The sequence below is a fragment of the Myodes glareolus genome, chromosome 5, assembly GCF_982192425.1.
Source record: "Myodes glareolus chromosome 5, mMyoGla1.1, whole genome shotgun sequence".
Lineage (NCBI taxonomy): Eukaryota > Metazoa > Chordata > Mammalia > Rodentia > Cricetidae > Myodes > Myodes glareolus.
The window spans coordinates 63490358-63517630 of record NC_142030.1 but is presented as its reverse complement, the minus strand read 5'-3'; the positions used below and the strand labels follow the sequence as shown (position 1 = coordinate 63517630).

At 38.2% G+C, this 27273-nt stretch overlaps 1 protein-coding gene and 1 pseudogene across 2 annotated transcripts in view; one reads left to right on the top strand and one right to left on the bottom strand.

The window, feature by feature from the left end:
• Rabgap1l (RAB GTPase activating protein 1 like) overlaps positions 1–27273 on the bottom strand; it is a 632406-nt gene that overhangs the window by 582678 nt on the left and 22455 nt on the right. The window lies entirely within an intron of this gene.
• Positions 5353–25457, top strand: LOC125391501 (transcription initiation factor TFIID subunit 10 pseudogene; annotated as a pseudogene).

Below are 27273 nucleotides of genomic sequence, written 5' to 3'. Positions count from 1 at the left end.
AATGTTTGCCCCACAAGCATCAGGATCTAAATGTGATCTCCACAACCCAGAAAAAAAAGGGGCCAGACACCATGTCATGCATCTGTACTTCCAACACTGTGGAGGCAGAGAGGGGTATCTCTGGAGCTCACAGGGCCAGCCAGTGTAGACAAACCAATGAGCTTCAGGTTCAATAAGAACCTGTCTCAGAAAATTAGGTGGAAGCTAAGAATGTTGGCACATGCCTTTACTTCCAACACTCAGGAGGCAGAGACAGGCAGATCTCTGACTTCAAGTCCAGTCTGATCTACAGAGTGAGTCCCAAAACAGTCAGCGCTACACACAGAAACACTGTCTCAAAAAAACACTAAATATTTTTTTAAATGCTTTATTAGGTAGAAAGTGATTGAGAAAGACACACAATACTGACCTCAGGCTTCCTAAATACACAAACACCCATATACACACACATGAAAGAGAGAGAGAGAGAGAGAGAGAGAGAGAGAGAGAGCGCGCACAATACTGCTTTCTAAAAAATAACACAGGTATAATCTTAAAAAAATGTACAGGATCTATATATGGAAACATAAAAAACACTGAGGAAAAAAATTTTAACTATTATTTATGTATGGTGTATACATAGGTGTGTGTATCTGTATACATGCATGCCACCATGCACATGTAGAAATCAGAGGACAACTTGTAGAAGTTGATTCTCCTAACCATATGGGTCCTGAGATCAAACTCAGGTTGTCAGGCTTGGTGGTAAGCACATTTACTTGCTAAGTCATCTCACAGGCATGGAAAGAAATTTTCAAATTATAACTAAATAAATAAATAATTTCCTGATACTCATTGAGTACTTAATTATAAGAGAAACCACTGAACTATCTTCAGTAGGGCACGGACTTGCCTACTTTTACTTTTTTCATGAACACATCCTTAGCATGATGACTGAAAGCAGCCTGGGCTCAAAAAAATTTCTTTAATGAATAAATGAATTGTTTTGAATATGCAAGGATAAATCCAGCATCAGACAGAAAGTTGGATTAAATTATTTCTAAAGTAAATTATTCTTAACATTCTCATTCTATGTAATATCCAGTTAGTTTCTGACATACATTCCAATACACCATCTCAAATATAATTTACTGTCTACTATTACACAGCAGTTTATTAAAACAAAATAATGGAGGAGTTCCATCCAGAGGGGGTGAGTATGTGCTATCCTGGGTAGACTGTCCTGGAAGAGAGCACAGCCCCCGACCCCCCCCCCACCCCAGCTCCTGCTGCAGGGCCTTCTGTGTTCCACTCGACCCTGCCCTGCCCCCACGTTTGGCCTTTTGTCTGCAGTGTCCTTGGACTACCAGCTATCCCTATTTCAGTGCTGAGGAGTTCCATCCAGAGGGGTGAGTGTGTGCTATCCCGGGCAGACTGTCCTGGAAGAGAGCACAGCCCTCCCCCCAGCTCCTGCTGCAGGGTCTTCCTAAATATAATAAAGGCAATAATACAGCAAGCCGACAGCCAACATTAAATTAAATGAAGAGAAACTCAAAGCCATCCCACTAAAATCCGGAACAAGACAAGGCTCTCCACTCTCTCCATACCTCTTCAATATAGAGCTTGAAGTTCTAGCAATAGCAATAAGACAACATAAAGAGATCAAGGGGATTCGAATTAGAAAGGAAGAAGTCAAGCTTTCATTATTTGCAGATGATATGATAGTGTACATAAGCGACCCCAAAAACTCTACCAGAGAACTCCTACAGCTGATCAACACCTTTAGTATTGTGGCAGGATACAAGATCAACTCCAAAAAATCAGTTGCCTTCCTATACACAAAGAACAAAGATACAGAGAGGGAAATCAGAGAAACATCATCTTTCACGATAGCCACAAATAGCATAAAGAATCTTGGGGTAACTCTAACCAAGGAAGTGAAAGATCTATTTGACAAGAACTTTAAGTCTTTGAAGAAAGAAATTGAAGAGGATACCAGAAAATGGAAAGATCTCCCTTGCTCTTGGATTGGGAGGAGCAACATAGTAAAAATGGCAATTCTGCCAAAAGCAATCTAAAGATTCAATGCAATCCCCATCAAAATTCCAACAGAATTCTTCACAGACCTTGAGAGAACAATAATAAAGTTTACATGGCAAAACAAAAAACCCAGGATAGCCAAAACAATCCTATACAATAAAAGTACTTCCGGAGGCATTACCATCCCTGACTTTCAAACTCATTACAGGGCTACAGTAATGAAAACTGCTTGGTATTGGCACAAAAACAGAGATGTTGACCAATGGAATCGAATCAAAGACCCAGATCTTAATCCACAAACCTATGAACACCTGATTTTCGACAAAGGAGCTAAAACTATACAATGGAAGAAAGAAAGCATCTTTAACAAATGGTGCTGGCATAAATGGATGTCAACCTGTAGAAGAATGAAAATAGACACATATCTATCACCATGCACAAAACTCAAGTCCAAATGGATTAAAGACCTCAATATTAATCTGACCACATTGAACCTGATAGAAGAGAAAGTGGGAAGTAGTCTACAACACAGGAGACCACTTCCTAGGTAGAACCCTAGTAGCACAGACAATAAGAGCAACAATGAATAAATGGGACATCCTGAAACTGGGAAGCTTCTGTAAAGCAAAGGACACTGTCAGTAAGACAAAAAGGCAACCTACTGATTGGGAGAAGATCTTCACCAACCCCTCATCAGACAAAGGTCTGATCTCCAAAATATACAAAAAACTCAAGAAACTAGACACTAAAACTCTAATTAACCCAATTTAAAAATGGGGTGCTGAACTGAACAGAGAATTCTCAACAGAAGAACTGCCAATGGCCAAAAGACACTTAAGGTCATGCTCAACCTCCTTAGTGATCAGGGAAATGCAAATCAAAACAACTTTGAGATACCATCTTACACCTGTCAGAATAGCTAAAATCAAAAACACCAATAGCCTATGCTGGAGAGGATGTGGAATGAGGGGAACACTCATCCATTGTTGGTGGGAATGTAAACTTGTGCAGCCACTTTGGAAATCAGTGTGGCAGTTTCTCAGGAAACTGGGAGTCAACCTACCTCAGGACCCAGCAATTCCACTCTTTTGCATTTGTTCAACTATGTTCATAGCATCACTATTTGTAATAGCTAGAACCTGGAAACAACCTAGGTACCCCTCAATAGAAGAATGGTTAAAGGTGTGGCACATATACACATTGGAGTTTTACTCAGCGGTAAAAAACAATGACATCTTGAATTTTGCATGCAAATGGATGGAAATAGAAAACGCTTTACTGAGGTAACCGAGACCCTAAAAGAGGAATATGGTATGTACTCACTCATAAGTGGATTCTAGCCATAATTAAAGGACATTGAGCCTATATTCGTGATCCTAGAGAAGCTAAATAAGAAGGTGAACCCAAAGAAAATCATATAGTTATCCTCCTGGATACTGGAAGTAGACAAGATTGCCAGGCAAAACTTGGGTGCACAGGGGTGTTGGGGGTGGATGTAAGGGGAGATGGGTAGAGAGAAGAGAGAAGGGGAGGATTCAGGAGAGCTCGGGTGAATGGGATGGGTGGGATGGAGGAAGGGTGGATATGGGAGCAGGGAAGTAAATATCTTAATTAAGGGAGCCATTTTAGGGTTTGCAAGAGACTTGTCTCTAGAGGGGTTCCCAGGTGTAGAGAGCTGTGTGATGCCACGCCTTAAAGGTGGTGTTGGTTTCTGCCTTCCACCTTCCCAATGGTGAGTGCTCTCAGGTGTGAACAACTCCATATATGGCTAATGCTAAGGATCTGGCTTGCTTCTATGTTTCTGGACCTATCTGCGTTTCCCATGTGGCTTGCTGGGGTTGGCTACCCAGAGGTTATTTAAACTGTAGGCTGGCTTTGCCCAGGGGCAAGAGGTTGAGAGGGGCGAGAGGGTAAGAAGATTATTCAAAGGTCCTAAATAAACCGCAGTTAAGAAGAGTCCAGTGTTGCGTCTTCCTTGCTGGCAAGGTGGGCACGACAGTTGGTGGCCTGTACGACAAGTGGCGTACGGGAACACAACCTCTTGTCTGGACTCAGAACTTGCTGCGGGCAGGGTAGTGCACTGGTAAGTTCCCAGGTAAAGGGGAAGACTGCATCAGGGAGGGGGGGGCGGTTAAAGTGACTGCGACAAAAAGCAGGTAGTCTGCTCTCCTCTGTAAATAGAGAGTGAGCAGGGATAAGTTAGGATAAGTTAGAATAAGTTAGGATAAGTTAGGAGGGTTAGCAAAGCTGTAAAACCGAAAGTGAAAGCGGTGCCTCAAGCTGTAAAACCGAAAGCAAGAGCAGGTGCCATAAAATATCAAATCAAAAGTAAGAGCAGGTGATGTAAACTATCAAACCGAAAGGCCTGCAGTGTGCCTGGAACTGTGAGGGGCTCTGAGGCTGGAGTGGCCCTGGCTCCACTTGGCCATGCTAAACTGTGCTGACTTCAGGCAGGACTGATCGTAATTATCATAATAAAAGCACAATTAAGGTTTAGACTGGCAGTAAACAGGCAGTACCGTATTACCTCTACATGGTGCAACTTAAGTTTTTAACAACTGCTTAGCATATTAAGAAGTGCTCCTGGATACTAAAAAATTTACAGATTCACAATAGGACAGATTCAGACATACAAGACCTATAAATGGGTCACAATGTTGGATGACTGTATGTAGGCTTGGGACAGAAAAGTAAAAAGTTAATGCCTTTAAAATAAAAAAGGATAAAGTCTTTAAAGAGACAAAATAAAGCCACATAAAAATGGAAAATTCAGAGAGTCTGGATTCTTTGTATTATTGTGTTTTCTTTAAAATTTTTGATTGTGAAGGAGCTAAGTACAGAAAGGCATTTCATCATATGGGCTGTAAAGCTAAACCAGAATGGATATTGTAAGGGTAAAATGACTTCAGAATTTGGGTCTAAGGCTATGATGCTTTGGAGAGGGTCTTCTTTTGTTTTTACGGAGGATGAAACCCTGTGGATTGCTTTTATCCCAATATGGTATGATAGACCACATCCTCCTGAAGGTTGCTCTGAATACCTGGATTAGATGTTATTTGAAGTTACCAAATCATGAGTTAAAACCCTTATATAGGTACTAAGAGCCCCTGGATATTAAGGTGATTAAGTCCTTGACTAAATCTGTGAGAATTTACAGCCTCTTTTACTGTGGCACAGGTGAAAGCCTTGAATAGATATTGCATGACGCCCAGTGATTGGAATGGGCTTGCACGTGCGTGTTTAAGCCCAGGACAGTATTCAGACTGGAAAGCCCTCTTGATAGAGTTTGCTAATGAGGAAGCGACCCTGTTTGCTGCCTCTCCCATCAGCCCCATGAGTTGCAGCGGCTCCAGCGCAGACCCTGAGGCGGCGACGGCCTGTGCTGCCTCAGTCATGGGTCCTGCTGGGTCCTGCACCTCCAGTGTCAGCTCCCGCCACACTCCCCACCAGCACAGCCGCGGAGAGTAAGGCTAGCCCCGCGGGAAAGGCAGGAGGGTCCGGGGCTGAAGCCGCCACTCTGGGCACTGGCTCCATAGCCGCGCAAGCCGGGGAACCGGCGGAGCAGTGCAGACTGGCCTCGGTGGCGGCGCAACTTCCCCTGAAGGGGCAATGTCTAATGGGGTTTACGCCCTGCCGAGTACGGCTAATGGAGAAGTAAAGCCCGTAATGTCCAGCACGCCTCTGGTAGACTTCTTGATGCAGCTGGAGGATTACATACCTACGATCCCAGATGCAGTGACTGATTATTACCTGAACCGTGCTATAAATTTGTCTAAACAGTTGTCTAGTTACCTTTTAGGGAATTGGACTGGAGAATTTGATACCATGATGGAGCAGCTGAGGGTGGCCATCGCCATGGTGAACTTTACCCGAGTGGATGCAGAACTAACCACAGGATTGTCATCCTGGATCTCCATCGCCATGAAACATCTAAAGGAGTGGGCGAGCATGAGAGTCTTGAGCATGAGAGCATTGGTCTCCCTGGCTTGCCTGTGGTGTATATGCAAGATCAGGTTTCCTCAACAATGCAGTGCAGCCATGATCATTCAAGCCTTTACGGTCATTAAAGCAGGACAGTCTCCCCATGCACAGTTAACGACCATGAAATTGTTACGCTCAGGATGCAAGGCTAAGCACTGCACTCAGGGTCAGCTGCTTTGGGCCCAGAGAAGAGCATGCCTGATTGCATGTGGGTTGATACCCTAAATCCCACCTCTGAAAAAAAGGTATCGGACTGGTCTGATACTCTTCGGGTGGATGACACCTGAATGAGGCTCAGTACAAGGTCCCAATGTCATTCTATATTCAGAGATAAGGCCTCTACTCTTGCCTGTTGCATCTAAAACAAAAAGGGAAAACTGTAGAGAGCTGTGTGATGCCACGCCTTAAAGGTGGCTCTGGTTTCCACCTTCCACCTTCCCGGTGAGTGCTCTCAGGTGTGAACAACTCCATATATGGCTAATGCTAAGGATCTGGCTTGCTTCTGCGTTTCTGGACCTATCTGAGTTTCCCATGTGGCTTGCTGGGGTTGGCTACCCAGAGGTTATTTAAGCTGTAGGCTGGCTTTGCCCCGGGGTGAGAGGTTGAGAGGGGCGAGAGGGTGAGAAGATTATTCAAAGGTCCTGAATAAACCGCAGTTAAGAAGAGTCCGGTGTTGCGTCTTCCTTGCTGACAAAGTGGGCGCGACACCCAGGTCCAAGGAGAGGTCCCCAGATTGTTCCTTGAGCAGCAGAGGAGAGGGTGCCTGAACTGGCCTTGTCCCATACCCACACTGATGAATATCTTGCATATCATCATAGAACCTTCATCTGGCGATGGATGGAGATAGAGACAGAGACCCACATTGGAGCACTGGACTGAGCTCCCAAGGTCCAAAGAGGAGCAGAAGGAGGGAGAACATGAGCAAAAAAGTCAGGATCACAAGGGGTGCATTCACCCTCTGAAGGTGGGACTGATCTAATGGGAGCTCACCAAGGCAGCTGGACTGGGAGTGATGGAGCATGTGATCAAAATGGACACTCTGAATGTGGCTGGCAATGAAGGCTGACTGAGAAGCCAAGGAAATGGCACTGGGTTTTTATCCTACTGCATGAACTGACTTTGTGGGAGCCTGGCTTGTTTGGATGCTCACCTTTATAAACCTGGATGGAGGGGGGAGGACCTTGGACTTCCCACGGGGCAGTGAACCTTGACTGCTCTTAGGACTAGATGGGGGGGGGGGAGGGAGAGAAAAGGGAGGTGGGGAGAAGGTGGAAATTTTTAATAAATAAAGAAATTTTTAAAAATAATAATAGTATGTAAAATAATAAATAAAATTTATTTATGGCAATCTATTTTGGACCAATACCAGTTGGGAAGTTATTAAAGGTCTTTTAAATAATATGGAGTTCATGGTTTTGTAAACTCAAGATGAATACATCCAATTTCAACATGCATATCCAAGAAAGCAGCACATTAAAAACAAACCTGTTTTAAAAGGAATTTCCTAATACTAAATCAGAATATAAAGTCTGCCAAAGGGTTTTCATGTCTCTTTAGGGTATGTTTTTAAAAATACAAGGTATGTCTATTATAATCTAGACATAAACATTTTCATTTTCTAGAAATCTTAAAGGTACACAAAACTAAAGTGCTGCAAGCAGTCTGGTGTGTGGGTATGTGAGTGACTATACACATGAATGTGTGAGTGTTTCCCTTCCATCCTCCACTATTGTAATCTTAAAGGAACTCTATGAATATTTTGTCTACACTGACTCATGAATAGATACACCTACACAACCCCACTCCCCATACACCAATAGCAACTCTACCAACTCTGCTCAGTCAAACAGCTTTCAAATTTTACTTTAATTCAACACTATTTTTGCTCAGTGATCAATGATGATACCCAAATCCATACCACACATGGATGCTTAGAGCTAAAATTTTCAGATACATACTAGAAACAGTATAACAACATTCAACAAAGTGTATTTTCTTCCCAAAATAACAGTGCCAAAAGTATGAAATTGTAGTGCACACAATCTAATCTCCTTCTGTGCCAAATGTGGTTAACCCTCTTATGTTGTTAAAGTATGCAGTCTTCTGCATCTATTCATTTTCTCTTAAACAAAAATAGAAATATAAAAATATAAGTGTGAGTCAAAACCACATACACTGGGAGAACTAATAGGCATAAAAACTAGAATGACTACAGAATATTTAGAAACGAAAAAAAAAACACATACTCTAGAAGCAGGTATATAGCACATGACTTTAATCTCAGGACTTGAAAGATTAAGGCAGGAAGGTTACAAGTTTGAAGAAGCCAGCCTGGGCAACACACAAGACCTGGGAGAGGCGGGGAAGCTTCACTACCTAATGTAAGAGAGTGGTAAACAATTTTCTGAATCTATAGAAACCAACTAGTTGTACCTTTACAAAGGGAAACTTTATGGTATGTGAATTATATTAGTAACTAGGATGAGGGAGATGGCTCAATAGTTAAGAGCTAAGTGGTTACAGTGATTACAGAGGCTCACAACCATCTGTAACTCCAGTTCTTCTGACACTCATGATCATGTGGAATAAATTTGTACATGCAGACAAAACATTTATACACTCAAAATAACTCTTTGAAAATTAAAAATAAATATTAGTAATTAACATATGACCAATCTTCTAAAAGATAAAGAGAAACATAAGTTAAATGGCTACTATTCACCAGAAATGCTGTGGTTAGCAAGAATATGCTATCAAATCTAAGTTTCAATATATACCTAGTTTCTTTCCTCAAAAAAAAATGAAAAACACAAAAGTACATATTTTGTCTCATTAATAAACCATGACAGTTGAATATCTATATGGACACACAAACCCTTTGCTAACATTCTTCATAAACACATCTCTACTAAATTAAAAAACTTTGTGAGAACTGACTACATTTGAGATCTGATTTTTTTCCATTGTTCATTTTGTTGCTGTTGTTGCTGTTGCTTGTTTTGGTTTGTTTTTTTTTAATGTTGTACCCAGTACTGTTTAGTAAATTCTAAAAAAAAAAGAATCCTCTTGAGGGAAAACTGTTCATCTTTTTACAAATCTATGCTGGGAGATGAACAATATGATCCCCACTGACAGCTTTCTCACAGCACACTATGAGAAGAATAATTCACTTAATATGATTATTTCCAATTATAACTATTTTCCCACAAAGTAACTTCTGTTATGTATATAGATCATACTTTTTTAACCATTTCCTCTAAGAAAATGTGGGTAGTACTGACAAATACCACATTCTCTAATTTATGGGTTCTAGATAGTTTACATATCTAGATACATAAAATCATATATGTACAGGGGCATGAAGGAAGTAAATCTGTATGGGGTATAGCGGACAGTAGGAAGGGCTAAAGGGGGAGGTTGGGGAATGGGAGGGAGTATACATGAAAATAGTCTTAGGTGACCTAGCCTAATAACATTTAAAACATTTTTCTAAAGTCACTAGCCAATTTCAAATAGGGGTTTTGTGCTATAGGGGCACATTCACTTCAAGAAAGTGGACAGCTACCACTGTTCCATTATATGTGAAAGGCTAAAGATAACCTCCCATAAACCAGGACAGAAGGCAGTCTGAGGAATTAAATAGCATTTTGTTATCCTAAAAACAAGCCAATGTTGCTTTTATATGGTTTTACAGAAATAAATAAAAGAACATAAAAAGTACACTGTACTATAAGTTTTATTTTAAGTCTGTGAGATGTCTCAGCTGTTAGACCTATTTCCTCACAGACCTGGCACTCTGAGTTTGATCCCTGGATCCCACAAGGTAGCAGGAGAGAACTCCTCAGAATTGTCTCTCAGTTCCATAAGCTATGTGTCTGACTGTATACACATACTTATTAAATTTTATGTTTTATTTAATATTAAAACATTTTAAATAAGTAAATGCTACCAGGTTGACTTTAGCCTTTCTGTTTTGTTTTTGGTTGTGTGTGTGTGTGTGTGTGTGTGTGTGTGTGTGTTTCAGGAACTAGCAATTAAACCCAATTAAACATGCCTCATGTGTGGTAGGCAAGTGCTCTTTAAGAAATGGGTTAAGATATAAAAGCTAGCTAGGAATATGCCTGAGCCTTTGACGAAACAGTGTTGTAATTAATATAATTTATGTGTGATTATTCAGGTCTGGGCCGTCAGGAAACGAAAGTGCAATCTCTGTTTACAAATAGCAAGTGCTCTTTTGCCTTTGTCTTTTTCTATTTTGTTGTTCAGCTCTGGACTGACCTAGTTTATTTTGTTTTATTTTAAAAGAGGTCTTCCTAAGAAGTCTGACTTAGTTACTTTTCTATTGCTGTGCTAAAACACAACCAAGACAACTTACAAAAGAGTTTATTAGAGGCTTACAGTTTCAGAAGGTTAGAGTCCATGACCATCATGACAGGGAACATGGCAGCAGGCAGGGGTGCATGGCACTAGAATAGTAGCTGAGAATTTATGTTTGATCCACAAGCGTGAGGCAGAGAGAGCTAATGATAATATGAACTTTTGAAATCTAAAATCTTACCTCTTGGCATAACTGTTCCAACAGGCCACACCTCCTAATCCTTCCCAAACAGTTCCACCAACTGGGAACCAAGCATTCAAATATATCAACCCATAAGGGTCATTCTTATGTAAACTACCACACTGCCCAAATTAAGCTCAAAAATTTGTAATCCTACTGAGTATGGTGGCAAAGGCATTTAATACCATCACTCAAAGAGGCCAATGTGATCTACAAAGCAAATTCTAGGATATCCAGGAATACATAGAAGACACTGTCTCAAAAACATAAAAAAATAAAACAAGTTATCCTCTACCCTCAGTCTCTGGAATAATAGCCATTAAAGGTATATAACACCAGTCCTGGCATAAGCTTTCACATATATGGGAAAATTAAACTTGATTAGAGAATAAACATTCAGTTCAGTTGACTGACTGTCAAGTATGAGAAAAACCTCAACAACTTGCTCATATTGCCACCCAAGAAGACACTGTTGACTTGGAATCTAGACACAACACCTACAATAATTACCATTTACAAAATACCTATGTATTTAAAATACTCTAGAAAACTCTGTAAGGTAGCTATTATCCTCATTTTATGTAAATGAAAACAGGAAGAGGATAGTTAAGTAATATGTCCAATGTCACATGTAAATAAATAGCTGAGATAAGACTCAAAGCCAATCTACCTGATTCCAGAAAACCTGCTTTCCTCATGGACTCATGGTTCTCAAAAAAAGCACAGAAATAACAGCTAATATTTATTGAGTGTTTATTTTGAACTAAAAACTTTACATTCTATTTTATGAAACTCTAATACAACCCAGAATTAATATTAATACATTTCTTTAATAAATAAATAAGAAAATGTTAAATGGCATCTCAAAAATTACATGGTTAGTAAGGCACTCAATCTGACCAAATGAAATAACCTGTGATACTTTATTTTCATAAGAGATATAGTAATACTGAATCAATAGCACCCCCCCTCACACACACTACTACTACTACTACTACTACTACTACTATTACTATAATTTACTGAGTTGAAGTTTATTTTATAGCAGAGACTATATTATATACACTTATCTTTCATGAAATTCCTCATAGAATTACAAGATGAACTGCAGAATTTTACATGTCTACTTTTTACACAGAAAACACAGCTATCGCCTTAAAGGGAGTAAGAGTTTATTCTAGAGCCATTTTGAGTGATCAAGACCAGAGAACACAGATTTAGGTTATCCCAAAATCAATGTTCCAATGTAGAAGTCGTTTCATGAAGTTTTAAAGTTTTACAAAACAAAGTAAGTCATAAATCAAGGCAAATTCAAAGTACACTGATGTATACATCAGTGAGACAGTCAGAGCAAGATGGAGGAGCTTCTCTATAGGGCCTCTGATGCTGCCTGATGATATTCTCAGCCTTTGGGTTTGGGGATGCTAGTGATCTTAATAGATTTCAAAAGGGTTTTAGTTATTTAGTCACAGGGTGTTCCAGCAAGCTCAAAATAGATTAGTGGACACACTGGCAAGGTGATCACAGCAAGATGTGGGGGAGCTTTTCTATAGGCTTCAGTCTCTCTGAAAACATTCCTAGCTTCTGGGCTGATAGACACTAGAAATCTGCTAAGTTAATAGATTTCAAAATCTTTTTATCTATTAGTCACAGAACATTAGGTCCCAACACAGAGAAAGGTAAGGAATGATTCGAGGAGCTGAAGTTATCTCAAGATAAGGTAATTAGCCCTGGACTTGGAACATCCCAATCACTCCACATCACTGCAGCTCTAATCAGTCTTTGTAGATACAACTTCTTTCCAAGAATTTTCATCAACATTTTTCAATTAAAACATATTTTTGTTTGACATTTCAATGACTTTTTAGGATAAAGAAAAAGTAGTCTACATCCAGAAAATAAGCACCCTTGCAATATCTTAAAACAGAAAATTACTATGTTCCACACTCTTAACAATTGTGTAATCTTCCTTGATCTTTGAGTGTAAATGTATCATCAGTCTTCTTGATTAACTCTGCTTTTCCATTAGTTAACACAGTCAACCACAGTAGTTGCTATTTATTATTCAAGTTACCATCTTACTATATGTCAGTTGCTCATCCAGAAGCTTCCTATTTCATCACTGGATTATGTGTTAAATTAAGTACGAGAGATAATGCTCATTAATAGAACACTGGCTTAAGAAACATTAGACCCCAGGTTCACTCACCAGTACAACATAGACAGGAAGGGAGACAAGCAGAGGAAGAAAGGACTAAAAGAAGGACTGACTCACCCCAGAACAACAAAACTCATGGTCTATTACCAAATGGCAATTTTGTATCATGTTCTCTTTTCTTTTTTTTTTAAGTGAAGAGTTTTGTTGAGATCAAGGGAAGGAGGGGGGAGAGAGAGAGAGAGACAGAGAGAGAGAGAGAGAGAGAGAGAGAGAGAGACCTGCTTGACTCTTGAGAGAGAGAGAGAGAGACCTGCTTGACTCTTCAGAAGAAAAGCAGGAAGAGAGCCCATATTCTATTTTAAAATATACAGAATTAGAAGATGTTAATAGCCTGAAGGTGATGATGGAGACAGAGCATACCTATATTGAGGTTAAAATGAGGAATGATTTGGGAATGAGAAACCAGTCACTTCATCTTTGAAACATTTGATTAACCCTTAAATGACTAATTAAAAAGAAAAAGTGCAAAAATATAGGGCACTGGATAAAGTAAAAATTTCTGCAAATTATATCTAATTACATCTGTAAAACCTTGACATAAAAGAATAAATAACTATGAGATAACAGAGCAAATAACTGTGATGTATTATAGTTCTTAATTGTAATCTCAGGAAGAAAAATACTGGAGCAAAGGACACCAAAGATTTTAAAGGTATATGCCATGAATTCATTCATTCACACATTTACTATTAAGTCCCTCATGTATACTATTTAATACTAGAAGCTGGGGAAATAAATAGGAATTCTCCTATAGACTCTTCAAGTAATAGTACCTACAACAAATTATCATATATACCTTGTGGATTGTTTTCTCTTTTTAAAATTCTGCTAGGCAGTGGTGGCCCATGCCTTTAATACCAGCACTTGGGGCAAGAGGCAGGAGGATCTCAGTGAGAATGAGGCCTGGTCTACAAAGTGAGTTCCAGGACAGCCGGGATTGTTACATAGAGAAACCCTGCCCAAAAAAAACCGAACTTCCCCAACAGTATCCTCCAACTTTCCACAAACACTGAGCCATATAGAACAAACCCTTTGTCTTGGTCTCTTACTGAACATGAATATACAAAATAAAATTCAGTTCAAGGTCAGCCTGATCTAAACAGCATTCAGAACAACCATGGGGTGGGGAGCGGGAGAGGGGAAGGTATCAAAATTAAAAAGAATCATAAAATGAGACTCCCAAAATGGAACTAAAAATAAAAAATACAGTACAGAAAGAAAATATCCACCTGTGAGAAGTTGAATAGAACTTCCTGAGTTCCTTAACTTGCACTGCAGGTTATAAATCATGCATCTTCTATATGAGGTTATATAAATGCAAGAATAATTTTGTATGCATTATTAAGTCTATAACCACTTTCAAGGTAGGCACGGTAGCACATACCTATAATTCTAGCACTTTGGAGACAGAGGCAGTAGGATCAGGAGGTGGGTCATGCTCAACAACATAGGGATTTTAAGGCCAACCAGGGAAAAAGGAGACTCAGTCTCTTAAAAAATAAAATAATTTCAAGCTCTCAGGAAAGAACCATTATAGTCTGATGAATTTCACACCGGATGAGACTATCTTATCTCAAGACTCTCACAACAACCATCATAATAACAATTTTTATTCTGTACTCAAGTGGATTTTATAATAAACATGAGATAAAGAAAGACATTAAGAGAATTGAGTTAAGCCAGGCAGTGGTGGCGGACACCTTTAATCCCAGCACTCAGAAGGCAGAAGGATCTGTGTTAGAGATCCAGGCTAGTTAGAGGCTAGCCTGGGCTACAAGAGCTAGTTCCAGGACAGGCTCCAAAGCCACAGAGATACCATCTCAAAAAGACAGAGAGAGACAGAGAGAGAGAGAGAGAGAGAGAGAGAGAGAGAGAGAGATTATCAAGTTATACTAAGCTCTATTCTTACCTTGAAAACAAATCCCATTATAAAAATTATAAAATGTTTAAAATAATATAAGTAAAGTAATCTAGTTAGTTCCCTCTGTAGCTAACATCACACTTTCAGGTCACCCAGCTGGAAACCAGCTCAGAGGTAGCACACCTGTATAAGATCCAGGGCTTGATCCCTAGTACCAGGCAAAATTAAAGAAAGAATCAAAGAAAGAATCAAAGAAAGAAAGAAAGAAAGAAAGAAAGAAAGAAAGAAAGAAAGAAAGAAAGAAAGAAAGAAAGAAAGAAAGAAAGAAAGAAAGAAAGAAAGAAAGAAAGAAAGAAAGAAAGAAAGAAAGAAAGAAAGAAAGGAGGAAGGAAGGAAGGAAGGAAGGAAGGAAGGAAGGAAGGAAGGAAGAAATGCAAGCAATCAATAGTTAAAACTTGAAATATTAAAAGCACTTAAGTCTAAAAGTTTTCTCACAAATATACAAATATGATTTAATAAATTTAAAGTTACTATACATTATCTCATGCTACTTTTATTTATGTTAGAAGGATAAATGCTGTTTTCTTCAAGCCATTTTTTAGAAGATCTGATATTCAGTTTAACTAAAGGCACTTCTTTTAGTAGAGTTACTTACAAAGAGATAATACCACAGTAAATACTTATATGCCATAAGAAACACAAAACAGGTTATAAGTACAAAATAAAACAAATGATTTCTCATAATAGGTAATAGACCCCGATAGTAAGTGTATAACCACATAGCAATGATGCTGCATGAGGAACACTTTTTCAAGTATATACATGAGGACTTTACAATGATAAACCAACACAAACACAAAGTAAAAAGGCACTTTCCCACTAAATTCCCTAATTATCTTCCTAACAGACTGCAAAAAGACTGTTTATTATCCTAAGACAGAAATTCATTTCTGCTTCAGATTCATCAACTTTACCCACAGTGCTAGGGATGAGACCCAGAGCCTCACAAACACTCGATTCATACATACATCACTAATGGATGTGTTAGATGTCCTGCTCCTGAACAAAGAAACTGAAATAAAATTTTATGCATTTTATATCAAAATTATCTTTCTTGTTAAGTATCTTTCTCCCTATTTAACACATAAAAATTACACATGGATGTGACATTTTAATATTACAAAATCACCAACTTTTCTTCAACAGGAAACAGTTCTCAAGATAAAAACACAGAAACCAGCACAGCAAACTCTTCAAGTAAACTTCCCTTTGTAAGTATCAGCAAGTAACTTGCCTCGCTCCAATCTATGCATCTCTCAGCACCTTAAACTGTTTACTTACATGTGTAATTAGCAATTTGTGCCTAAAATGCTAGGTATTATGAACCTTCCATTATAACCCAAGTACAGCACTTTGATAACACCTAATGTAGGAAATGAGTAACAGAAAATAAGGTTTTATGAAAAGCAAAAGATGAAGCTTTTCAACTTTTCATACTCTTGTCAAAACATGTCAAACTTTATAAGCCAAGAACACATTTCAATTTCCTCCTTTGAAAGAATGATGAAAATAACAACAGGAGGTTTAATGAAGACAAGGAAACCTGGGAAGGCACACAGTAAATGATTTCTATCATGTACTTTTTAGAACCAAATCCATAATCTATAACTATTCCAAAAAGAAATTCAGAATTTTTTCCCTAAAGAATACATTACTACCAGAAATCACAGACCCGTATTACTTCTAGCATCAAACAAACTAGATACAACTAAATGTGTATTTTAGATGGTCTTTGTTTCTAAAGTAGTGAGACTATCTACTATGCATACACAACTCTTGTTGTTGTTCCAAGTCAGGGTTTCTCTGTGTAGCCCTGACTGTCCTGGAACTCACTCTGCACACAAGGTTGGTTCTGAACTCAGAGATCTGCCTGCTTTTGCTTCCAGAGTGCTAATATTAAAGGTGTGTGCCACCGCATATGAAACTCTGTTGGTTTTTTGTTTGTTGGTTGGTTGGTTGGTTTTAGGGTTTTGTCTTAGTTTATGGTTTTTCGAGACAGGGTTTCTCTGTGTAACAGTCCTAGCTGTCCTGGAACTCACTTGTACACCAAGTTGGCCTGAAACTCACAGAGATTCCATGCCTGTCTCTCTGCCTCCCAAGTGCTGGAATTAAAGGCCTATGCCACCGCATATGAAACGCTTAGTGGAGCACTACAGGATCTTTGCTAATGCACCTAAGTAAATGAATGCACAGCAAGTGGCCAGTGAACAAATGCATACTAGACAGTAAGCATCTGCAAGATCAATATTTGTAAATTTGCTATATCCTATTATTAACACCCATTTTTCACACTATCCACAAGCACAAATGACACCATACTATTTACTGCATTGTATATATCAAAATATATTGTTTACCTTAAATACACATATTTCTTAAAACTTGTATTTCAAATGGCAAAACAGAACATGTAGACTAATGCATGGTTGTCTTATATACTCCTTTCTCCAAACGATGAACAATAGTCCCATGATTTCATTCTCACAGGAAAATCAAACTCTACAGTCAGCACTCCACATTATGTTCATTTTTTCAAATGTGGAACATAAGGGCATATGTAACAGCATGTCATAAAGGCAATTATAGCTTTTCAATTTCATTAAATGAGTAGCTCAAAGAAACAGTAACGATTTTGAGGAAAAATGTTTTCCATTTTAATGGCATAATTTAGAAATTTAATAATCGTCAAAACTATGTGTTGAGATGTGGCACCTCTCAGCACATAATTTTTTAAAGATTTAATATTTAAGGTTTTTTAAGTATTTTTTTAAAGATTTAATCATACAATAGCCATTGATTCAAAGTAGGTCCCCCAAACCACATTTACTAATTACTATCTTATTACTACTATTTACTTATTTCTAATAATCTAAATTTCTGGTAATTTTAATTATCTTTCAGTTTACATTTACAACATTCACTTAACCAATTTTATTCTGAGTGTACAAGTGGAAGACTACATTCAAAAAGAGCAAATAATTTGTTCCAGGTTACCAAACCTAAGTGTAAAAATTGAATCCAGATTTGAGGCAGACAAATTACTTTCACTTGTAGTCAGCTGCCTCCTTCAATCGTGGCCTGCCCAATGGACAAGTATATATCTCAAGTCTAATTATTGTCTGGGGAGAGATTTGCACAAGTGGTTTTAAACACGCCTGCCCAACTCCCTGCCCATGATTTTCAACCGACATGACAACAACAATAAAGGCATCATGATCCACTGAAGTGAGAACCTCTACTCTCTGTTGCCCTGTTTCTATGTGGTATTCTCACTTGTTGGAAGGAATGGAGTACTGGCATCCTCACCACATTTTCCAACTCACCTTTACCCCCACACATCTGGCTTCTTCTGTGACTTGAATGTCCCCTCCAAATTATGTCAAATTTTAATTGCCATTTTAATGATATTAAGGGATGAAACCTTAATTAGGTCATGAGGATTCAGCCTTCACAAATAGGTTAAATGTCATTATCTCAGGAGTGGGCTACTTGCTTAAGAGTGTGTGAGTTATAAAGTGGGAGAGACTGGAGTCCTTTTCTTCCTCATCCTCCTGCACTTACTCCATGTGATATCTTCTGCCATTTGATGACAGAAGAAGGCAGCCCTCACCAGATTAGGTCACTCCATCTTGGACATTAAAGATACTAAAACTGTAAATCACAGAAATCTCTTCTCTTTATTTATCAATGTCTGATACACTATAGCAGCTTCCTGTGTCTGATCTTACTTAAGAGCTTCAAGAATGAAGAAATAACTTAATTGGCCTTTCCAACCTCCACCTGACAGTGTGGTTATAGAGAGATGGTGTCTAAAATAAAGTAGTTGTCCCTAATAAAACACACTGCCAACATCAATGGAACAAGGAACAGATGTTGTCATTTAAAAATAAGCCAGTAACATAATTTTTATGTTTATTTGCAAGGATTCATAATAAACTTACTTACATGTTTAATAAAACTTGTTTACATGTTTTATTTTATTATTTTTCTAAGTATGGGTGTTCTGCCTGAATATATGTCTGTGCACCACATGCATGCAATACTGTTGGAGACCATAAGATAGTGGGTATCGGATCCTCTAGCACTGATGGTAGAGATGGTCAGAAGACACTTTGTGAGTAACTAAGAATCAACCTGGGTCCTCTGGAAGAGTCATCACTTCAGTCTCATAAATCTATTCTTGAAACATGCATTTACTTGACTATAAAATCTTCAAACTACTTGTTTTAATATTTTGAATATAATGAAAAGGATTAAACCAACATCACCTGATTTTGTTACTCTCAAAAACTAGATGGTCTACAAGTGCATTCAGTTCTACAGCCTAACATTTATAATCTGGCCCATCTTTCCTTTGTTTATCTTCCAGGCTTGCCTCAAACTCACTGTTCTCTTGCCTCAGCCTCCATAGTTCTAAGAATACAGATGTTAGCTACTATAGTCAATTCTTTCCCTGTATCCATGAAGGAACCTTTCTAAACTTTTACTTACTCTAGTGAGCTAAATCTGATTGTTTCCCTGGGTAGTGACCATTCCAGACTTGTCTCTAGTTTTGCACAAACTTCTGTTGTTATTCTCTACACATCTTCTAGCATTATTCCACTCATGGCTAATAAAAGCAAAGAGGGCAGAAAGCAAGCTGGCCATGATGCACCAGTGAGATCAAACATAAGACCAAGGCTAACACCAAGGAAAAAAGAAGTAAAGGGAACACAGGAGAGGATGGTGAAAGTGGTTAATCAATATTTAATGAGCAGCCAGTACATGATCTCCTCCCAAATAAATATAGGTACTCAGCATTAGCTCGATTTATAAGAACAGCAAACACTAATTTTGCACATGGTTACACTACAGAGACCAAGAATGTAAAGTTTCATGATATAAATGGCCAGTTTGTTTTTTCTCAAACCAGCAACATATATCCCCATGCACAAAATGAAACACACTGGAGACAATAAGGAAAAGAAAGTGGATGCTAAACTTGTCATTTAGTTTCAGATCTCTGCATTCATTCTAGTTCCAAAATGAATGGACAAGCAATGTATTTTTTTTCTTTCAGTAACTGGAATATTTCTGTATTTATATAAACAATACAAAACAAATACAAATTCACACAAATTCTTAAAAAAATTATGACATATTCAAACTGTTATAAGGTACACCCCAAAATGTATGCCTACTTTCCCCTGCCTTACACATTCTTTACTCAGTTTAAGAAAAGCACTATACAGAAACTGAAAGAGAAGCTGAAAAATGTAGTAATTATGTGTTTGGATGGTGGTGGTGCACACCTTTAATCCCAGCACTTGAGAGGCAGAGGCAGATGGATCTCTTTGAGTTTGGGGCCAGTCTGGTCTACTAAGGGAGTTCAAGGACAGCTAGGGTTACACAGAGAAACATGGTTTTGGAGCAAAAAAGAAAAAAATCTGGAATGTTGTGAAATATTACTTTTAACTAGGCAAAGATGTGTCACATTTGTTTATGCTGCATTTGTTTAATGATGTAAAGATGTGTTGCTCTGCCTGTCTAAGGCACCTGATTAGTCTAATAAAAAAACTGAATGGTCAATATCTAGGAGTAGATGGACAGGCAGTACTATCAGACAGAAAGAATAAGTAGAAGGAGGAATCTAGGCTTGATATAGCAGAGAGAAGAGAAGAGATGCCCGGGGCCAGTCAACTGACAGACAGACAGACACAGAGTACGACATACAAAAGGAAAGAAAGGTAAAAAACCCAAAGGCAAAACATAGATGAAAAGAAACAGGTTAGTTTAAGGTTTTTTTCTCTTTTTTTTTTTCTAATTACTTGAAAAAAAAAATACCAATCCAAATTCCCACTCCCTCCCCTCCTCCTACTCCCTTCCTACTCCCTCCACAGACCCTCCCACCACACCCACCTCCAATCCTAAGAGAGGGCCTTGCACCCCACCCTGTGGAAAGTCCAAAGCCCTCCCTACTACATCTAGGCTGAGCAAGGTTTACATCTAAAGAGAACAGGATCCCAAGAAGCCAGTACATGCAGTAGAGACAAATCCCAGTGTCACTATCAACGGCCCCTCAGTCTGCCCCAACTGTCAACCCCCTTCAGAGTTGACTCCCAGTCCAGTTGGAGTTGGTGAGCTACCATTACCTCAAGCAATCTGTCTCAGTGGATGAACCCCTCATGATCTTGGATTCCTTGCTCATACTCTCACTCCTTCCACTCTTCAACTGGATTTTAGGAGCTCAGTACAGTGCTCTGATGTGGGTCATTGCCTCTGTTCCCATCTGTTATTGGACGAAGGTTCTAAGTTTACGTTTTAAGATAGGGCCAAGCATTCCTAACTAATATTAAGTCTCCCTGTCTTTATTTGGAAGCTGGTTGGTGATCCAGAGAAAGTCTGCTACACTGGAACCTTCAACTTTCCCAACGATCATCATTTCCTTTACAGTATGTATACAACATTTGTTTAATTTCTATTCCTACTCAAATACTGAACATGTCATATATTTATGTCTAGCTCAATCAACTATTTTCCCTATGACAACAAACATTTTCAGTCCTCTAAAAGGTATTATTAAAAGGTATGGGGAATATAAAACAGCATGATGAGATTTGTTTAAAGAATGGATTAAACACTGACATTTCAAAGACAAAATTAGGTTCTGTCTAGTAAGATCACTCCAATTAAAAAGATTTGAGCTATATTGTATAGCCTCTACAAATAAATACCAAACCCAAATCCACTTTATAGCTCATGGGATTTGAAAGGCTAATTCCTTCACCCATAGTAGAGAAGCATTATGCAGACTTAACATAATGATAAACATTAAACTCTTACTGCATACAATTCTTTATAAAAAGTATACCCTGGAAAGTCAATATTTGACCATTCAAAAACAACACCTTGATTAAAAGAAAAACTTTTATTGATAATGTCTTTGGGATTCTATCCTCCAACACAGCTCACTATATATATATATTAAGACTTAACAAAATAGAATTGCAGAATGAGTGTAGTTTGGATTATCTGGACCTAGTTTTATACTATCTGCATTTTATAGTCAGAAGAACAACTTTAATTACATTTGGGGGATCTATGATTATTAATTGCTCTGACGTTCCTAGATTTTTAAAACATCCCATAAGATGATAAGAACTCTCAACATGGTATTAGTTTTAAAATGTATGAATGTTTATAAAGCATAATCATTTACCCCAATTTAATTTTCTGTTAATTTCAGTATAAAATTTGTATGCACTCCAATATTAGGATATGAAATTCTTAACATCCCATATTTTATTAAATATAATGTAGAGTTGAATATACACATTTCCATTTTAAAATATTCTATAAGTTGCCAATAGCATGACTAATTTTACTTGAACTTTAATTAATACCCCCTTAGTGCTTGATACATTGTATATAGTTAATAAACATTAATAAACTTATGCTTTTGTAAGTTGTATTGTTAGTATATGCATGTATATATGGGTGCTTATGGAGGCCAGAATAGAACATCAGATTGTCATGGGATAGTAAACTAATCCAACTACTCTGAAAATAAAAGAAAATCTTTGAAAAGCTTAAAATAAATCCACCATATGACTGATCTATACTACTCCTCAACATATGCCCAAAGAGTTAAACATCCTATTCCAGACACTTGCTCAGTCATGTTCATTGTTGCTCTATCCAAAGAGCAACCAAAAATTCCTTAAACTAGCAATAGACAACAAAAATGTGGTACATATACACTATGAATACCATTCAGCTCTAACAAAAAAAAATGTAATCATGTAACTTGCAGGTAAACAAATGGAACTAAAAAAGATCATGTTGAATGAGGTAACTCAGAACAAGAAAAACAAACTTTGTATGACATCTCATATCTAAGTTCTTGGCCCCCAATCTTCAGATTGAGTATGTAACCTAGATTACTGCAAAAACCAGGGAAGTAAAAAGGGACCACTGCATGAGTGGTGGTTGTAAGAAGGAACAATAGAGAAAGGAATAGTAGAGTACAAGTAATCTGATAGAGAAAATAGGAAACGGGATCGGTTATGTAAACTATCATATCATCAGCAAACAGGGAGTGTTAGACTTGTTCTTTTCCGATTTGTATCCCCTTGATCTCCTTTTGGTGTCTTATTGCTCTAGCTAGGACCTCAAGAACTATATTGAATAGATATGGAGAGAGTGGACAACCTTGTCTTGTTCCTGATCTCAGTGGAATCGTTGGGAGTTTCTCTCCATTTAGCTTGATATTGGCTGTTGATTTGCTGTATATTGCTTTTATTATGTTTAGGTATTTTCCTTGTATCCCTGCTCTCTCCAAGACCTTTATCATGAAGGGATGTTGTATTTTGTCAAAAGCTTTTTCAGCATCTAATGAGATGATCATGTGGTTTTTATTTTTCAGCTTGTTTATATGGTGGATTACATTGGCATATTTTCGTATGTTGAGCTATCCCTGCATCTCTGGGTTGAAGCCGACTTGATCCATTGTAGTGGATGATGGTTTTGATGTGTTCTTGGATTCGATTTGCCAGTATTTTATATAGTTTTTTTGCATCAATGTTTATGACAGAGATTGGTCTGTAATTCTCTTTCTTAGCAATGTCTTTCTGTAGTTTGAGTATCAGGGTAATTGTAGCCTCATAAAAAGAGTTTGGCAATGTTCCTTCTGTTTCTACTGTGTGGAATAATTTGAGGAGTACTGGTATTAGTTCTTCTTTGAAAGTCTTGTAGAATTCTGAGCTGAAACCATCTGGTCCTGGGCTTTTTTTGGTTGGGAGACCTTTGATGACTGTTTCTATTTCTTTAGCGGTTATAGGTCTGCTTAATTAGCTTATCTGGTCTTGATTTAATTTTGGTAAGTGATATTTATCCAGAAAGTTGTCCATTTCCTTTAAGTTTTCCAATTTTGTGGAGTACAGGTTTTCAAAATATGACCTGATAATCCTCTGTATTTTCTCTGTGTCTGTTGTTATGTTCCCCTTTTCATTTCTGATTTTGTTAATTTGGATATTCTCTCTCTGCCTTTTGGTTAGTTTGGATAAAGGTTTGTTTATTTTGATTTTCTCAAAGAAGGAACTTTTTGTCTCGTTGATTCTTTGTATTGTTTTCTTTGTTTCTATGTTGTTGATTTCGGCTCTCAATTTATTTCCTACCATCTAGTTCTCTTATGTGAGTTTGCTTCTTTTTGTTCTAAAGTTTTCAAATGTTCTGTTAATTCACTAGTGTGGGATTTTTCCAGCTTTTTTATGTAGGTGTTTAGTGCTATGAACTTTCCTCTTAACACTGCTTTCATTGTGTCCCATAAATTTGGGCATGTTGTGTGGTCATCTTCATTGAATTTTAGGAAGTCTTTAATTTCTCCCTTTATTTCTTCCTTGACCCGTTGATGATTCAGGTGAACATTGTTTAATTTCCATGCGTTTGTGGGTTTTCTGGAATAAGTGTTGCTGTTGACTTCTAGTTTTAAACCATGGTGATCTGATAAGGTACATTGGATTATTCCAATTTTTTTGTATTTGTTGAGGTTTGTTTTTGTTGGTGTTGCCAACTTCCTTGGGTTGGAGTTTTCCTTCTAGTATTTTGTGTAGGGCTGGGTTTGTGGCTAGGTATTGGTGAAATCTAGTTTTGTCATAAAATATCTTGTTTTGTCCTTCTATGGTGGATTGCAAGTTTTGCTGGGTATAGTAGTCTGGGCTGGCATCTGTGGTCTCTAATGTCTGTATAACACTTGACCATGACCTTGTGGATTTCATTGTCTCCAATGAGAACTCAGGTATAATTCTGATAGGTCTACCTTTATATGTTATTTGGCCTTTTTCCTTTGCAGCTCTTAATATTCTTTCTTTACTCTGTATGTTTTGGGTTTTGATTATTACGTGGCAAGAGACTTTTTTTGGATCCAGTCTATTTGGTGTTCTGTAGGCTTCTTGTTTCTTCATAGGCATATCTTTCTTTAGGTTGGGAATTTTGTTAAGTATATTTTCTGTGCTTTTGAGTTGAAATTCTTCTCCTCCTTCTATAACTATTATTCTTAGATTTGACCTTTTCATGGTGTCCCATATTTCCTGGATATTTTGGGTTAAGCTTTTGTTGAAGTTAATGTTTTCTTTAACTGATGAGTCTATTTCCTCTACTGTATCTTCAGTGTGATGGGGAACCTCAGCCAATCACATTATGCTTAGGGTATGTCCCCCTGGGACCACACAAAACAAATAAAAGATCGAAGTGCACTTGCCGCTTCCTCTTTGCCGCCTGCATCCTCGGATTGTTGGAACCCTGGTTTTTGTAAGTTTTTTCTTTCTTCTGTTTATTAAAGCTGAATCTTTTATATTAAGCTAGTCCGGTTAATTTTTAACTATCGATCGACCACGCCCCTTCAATTGGTGCCCAACCAAAGTCGCGGGCCCTTGGAGCCCTGTACAGAGGGTTCCCCCGCTGATTAAATTCAGCGGGTCTCCACATTTGCTCTGAGTTCCAGCAGTTTTCCCTGCTCGCCAGACAAGCAGTTACTGCTTGCATCTCATATGCCCACTGCTCGATTTTACTTGAACGTGACTCCTCCGTGGCTGTGGCTGCCCTCCCTCGGGCCCGCGCCACCACCCGAGCAGAATCGGAGCAGGGAACTCCCTACCAGAGCCGCAGCCGCAGCTCGCTCCCTCCCGGGAACTTCCTACCAAAGCTCGCCGGCATGCCCAGCACCGCTGCCCCAGCTGAGTCCGGCCCGCTTAGCTGTAACCCACTCAGCATACAGTCTGTGAATTTAACCTCTGGATTTGAGTATATATATATTTTAGAATTTTCTTCCTGCCACATGGATTCAGGTGCACCCCGCCACCTACTGGCAGGTAACGGTCATTACAGGTAAGATTTTTTTTTTTCGGTTGAAAAAAAAACCTAAATAAATAAATAAAATAAATACAAGTAAGATTTCTTTTGATTGAAAATGTCGGACAACATTACTGTTCAAGGTTTTCATAGCCTTTTTTTAATTACACTATGGATGAGATTTTACAAGATGCTTATGATATTCCTCTTACTTGGCTATTTCTGGGGCTTATTATTTTTTGTGTTTGGTAGTCTATTGAGAATGACACAGTCCTTACAGACTGAATCCAGGATTCTTAGGACAGAGGTTGAAACCTTAAGGAAGGGCACGACTGTTTTGAATGACAAGTTTCAGTCGGTAGAGGTAATTTCAAAAACAATTCAGACTGACACCAACCTCCTCAAAAAAGAGTTTGGAGTCCTCAAGGAGGAGGCTAGATCTTTGTCTGATATGACTTGGTCAACTGACCAAAATTTTGAGAAGGTGCAGTCTAATATTATTTCTTTAAAAGAGAGCTTCACTGCTCTGGAGGAGGGAACAACTAATTTGGCTCGTAAAATCCAGTCCATGACTGTAAGTGCTGAAACATTAGCTAAGAGGATTAAAACCATTCAATGTAAAATCAGACTTTATCAAACTATAAAGGATATGTTAAACAAACAAAAGGGGGCAGAAAATACCCCCAGAAATAGGTTACATAATGCTTTATTAACCTTAAATTTTCTCAATGCTAATGAGAAGGGAACAATGGCCGCATAAAGACATTGGATAATGAAAAAGTCTGCTAAATTAAATCAACCAATTTATTTCAAGGATGTGCTAACCTCGCAATGGAAGCCAGGAGATGTGCTGCGTTGGGGAAGGGGTTTTGCTCTTGTCTCCACAGGAGAGGAAAAATTATGGATACCATCAAAATTAATAAAGGTTCGGTTTGAAGAGGAGAAGCCTCTTGGAAAAGATAAATAACAACTCATTCACAAGGATAATAATCACACCAAAGGTAAGAAAAACATATAGGTTGGGGGCAGGAGTTCTCCACAGGAAAACACTCACCTTCCAAGAATTTATGGGACCCTGGATATTTAAATACTGATGGATGGAAACTGGTTACAACCCAATATGGATCAGCAATAAAACTAAATAGGTTCAATAAGTATGAACATTTTTCTAACATGTATTTATAGACATTTATTTATAAATATATAGAGCTGGTTTTGAAGTTGGACTCTGGCTCAGTCCCTCTCCAATTTCAAGCCTGTTGATAAGAGATATCTCAGAGTTTCTGTCTCATGTCAGAAGCCATGATATGGGTCAGAATAAGAATAATAATATTAATAATAATTGATAAACTTTCTTTGTCTTTCCTCATATCTGTTTCTGTCTTTATTACACCTTTCATTGAATATATATGTCTTTGTAGATAATGTTTAACTTTCCCGCAACAAACAATAAATTTTCCTGCAGTAATCTTTAAAGTTTCCAGGATGAAGATGGGGCCCCACAACATCAACTCCACCTGGTTACTATGATGTCATGATGTTGATAGCGCTACTATTAGACCTGTTTTTTGGTACCAGCTAAACAAACAAGACAGTTTCAAATGGTGCACATTTTTTGACAACAATCTGGCCAGACCTCCTCAGAACATTCAAAAACTATTTGCAATTATCTCAGACCAAATATTGATCTTGGAATTTTACCACCATTTCCTTTCACAGGACCCCCCTAAGAAGAACGTCGCCCCCATG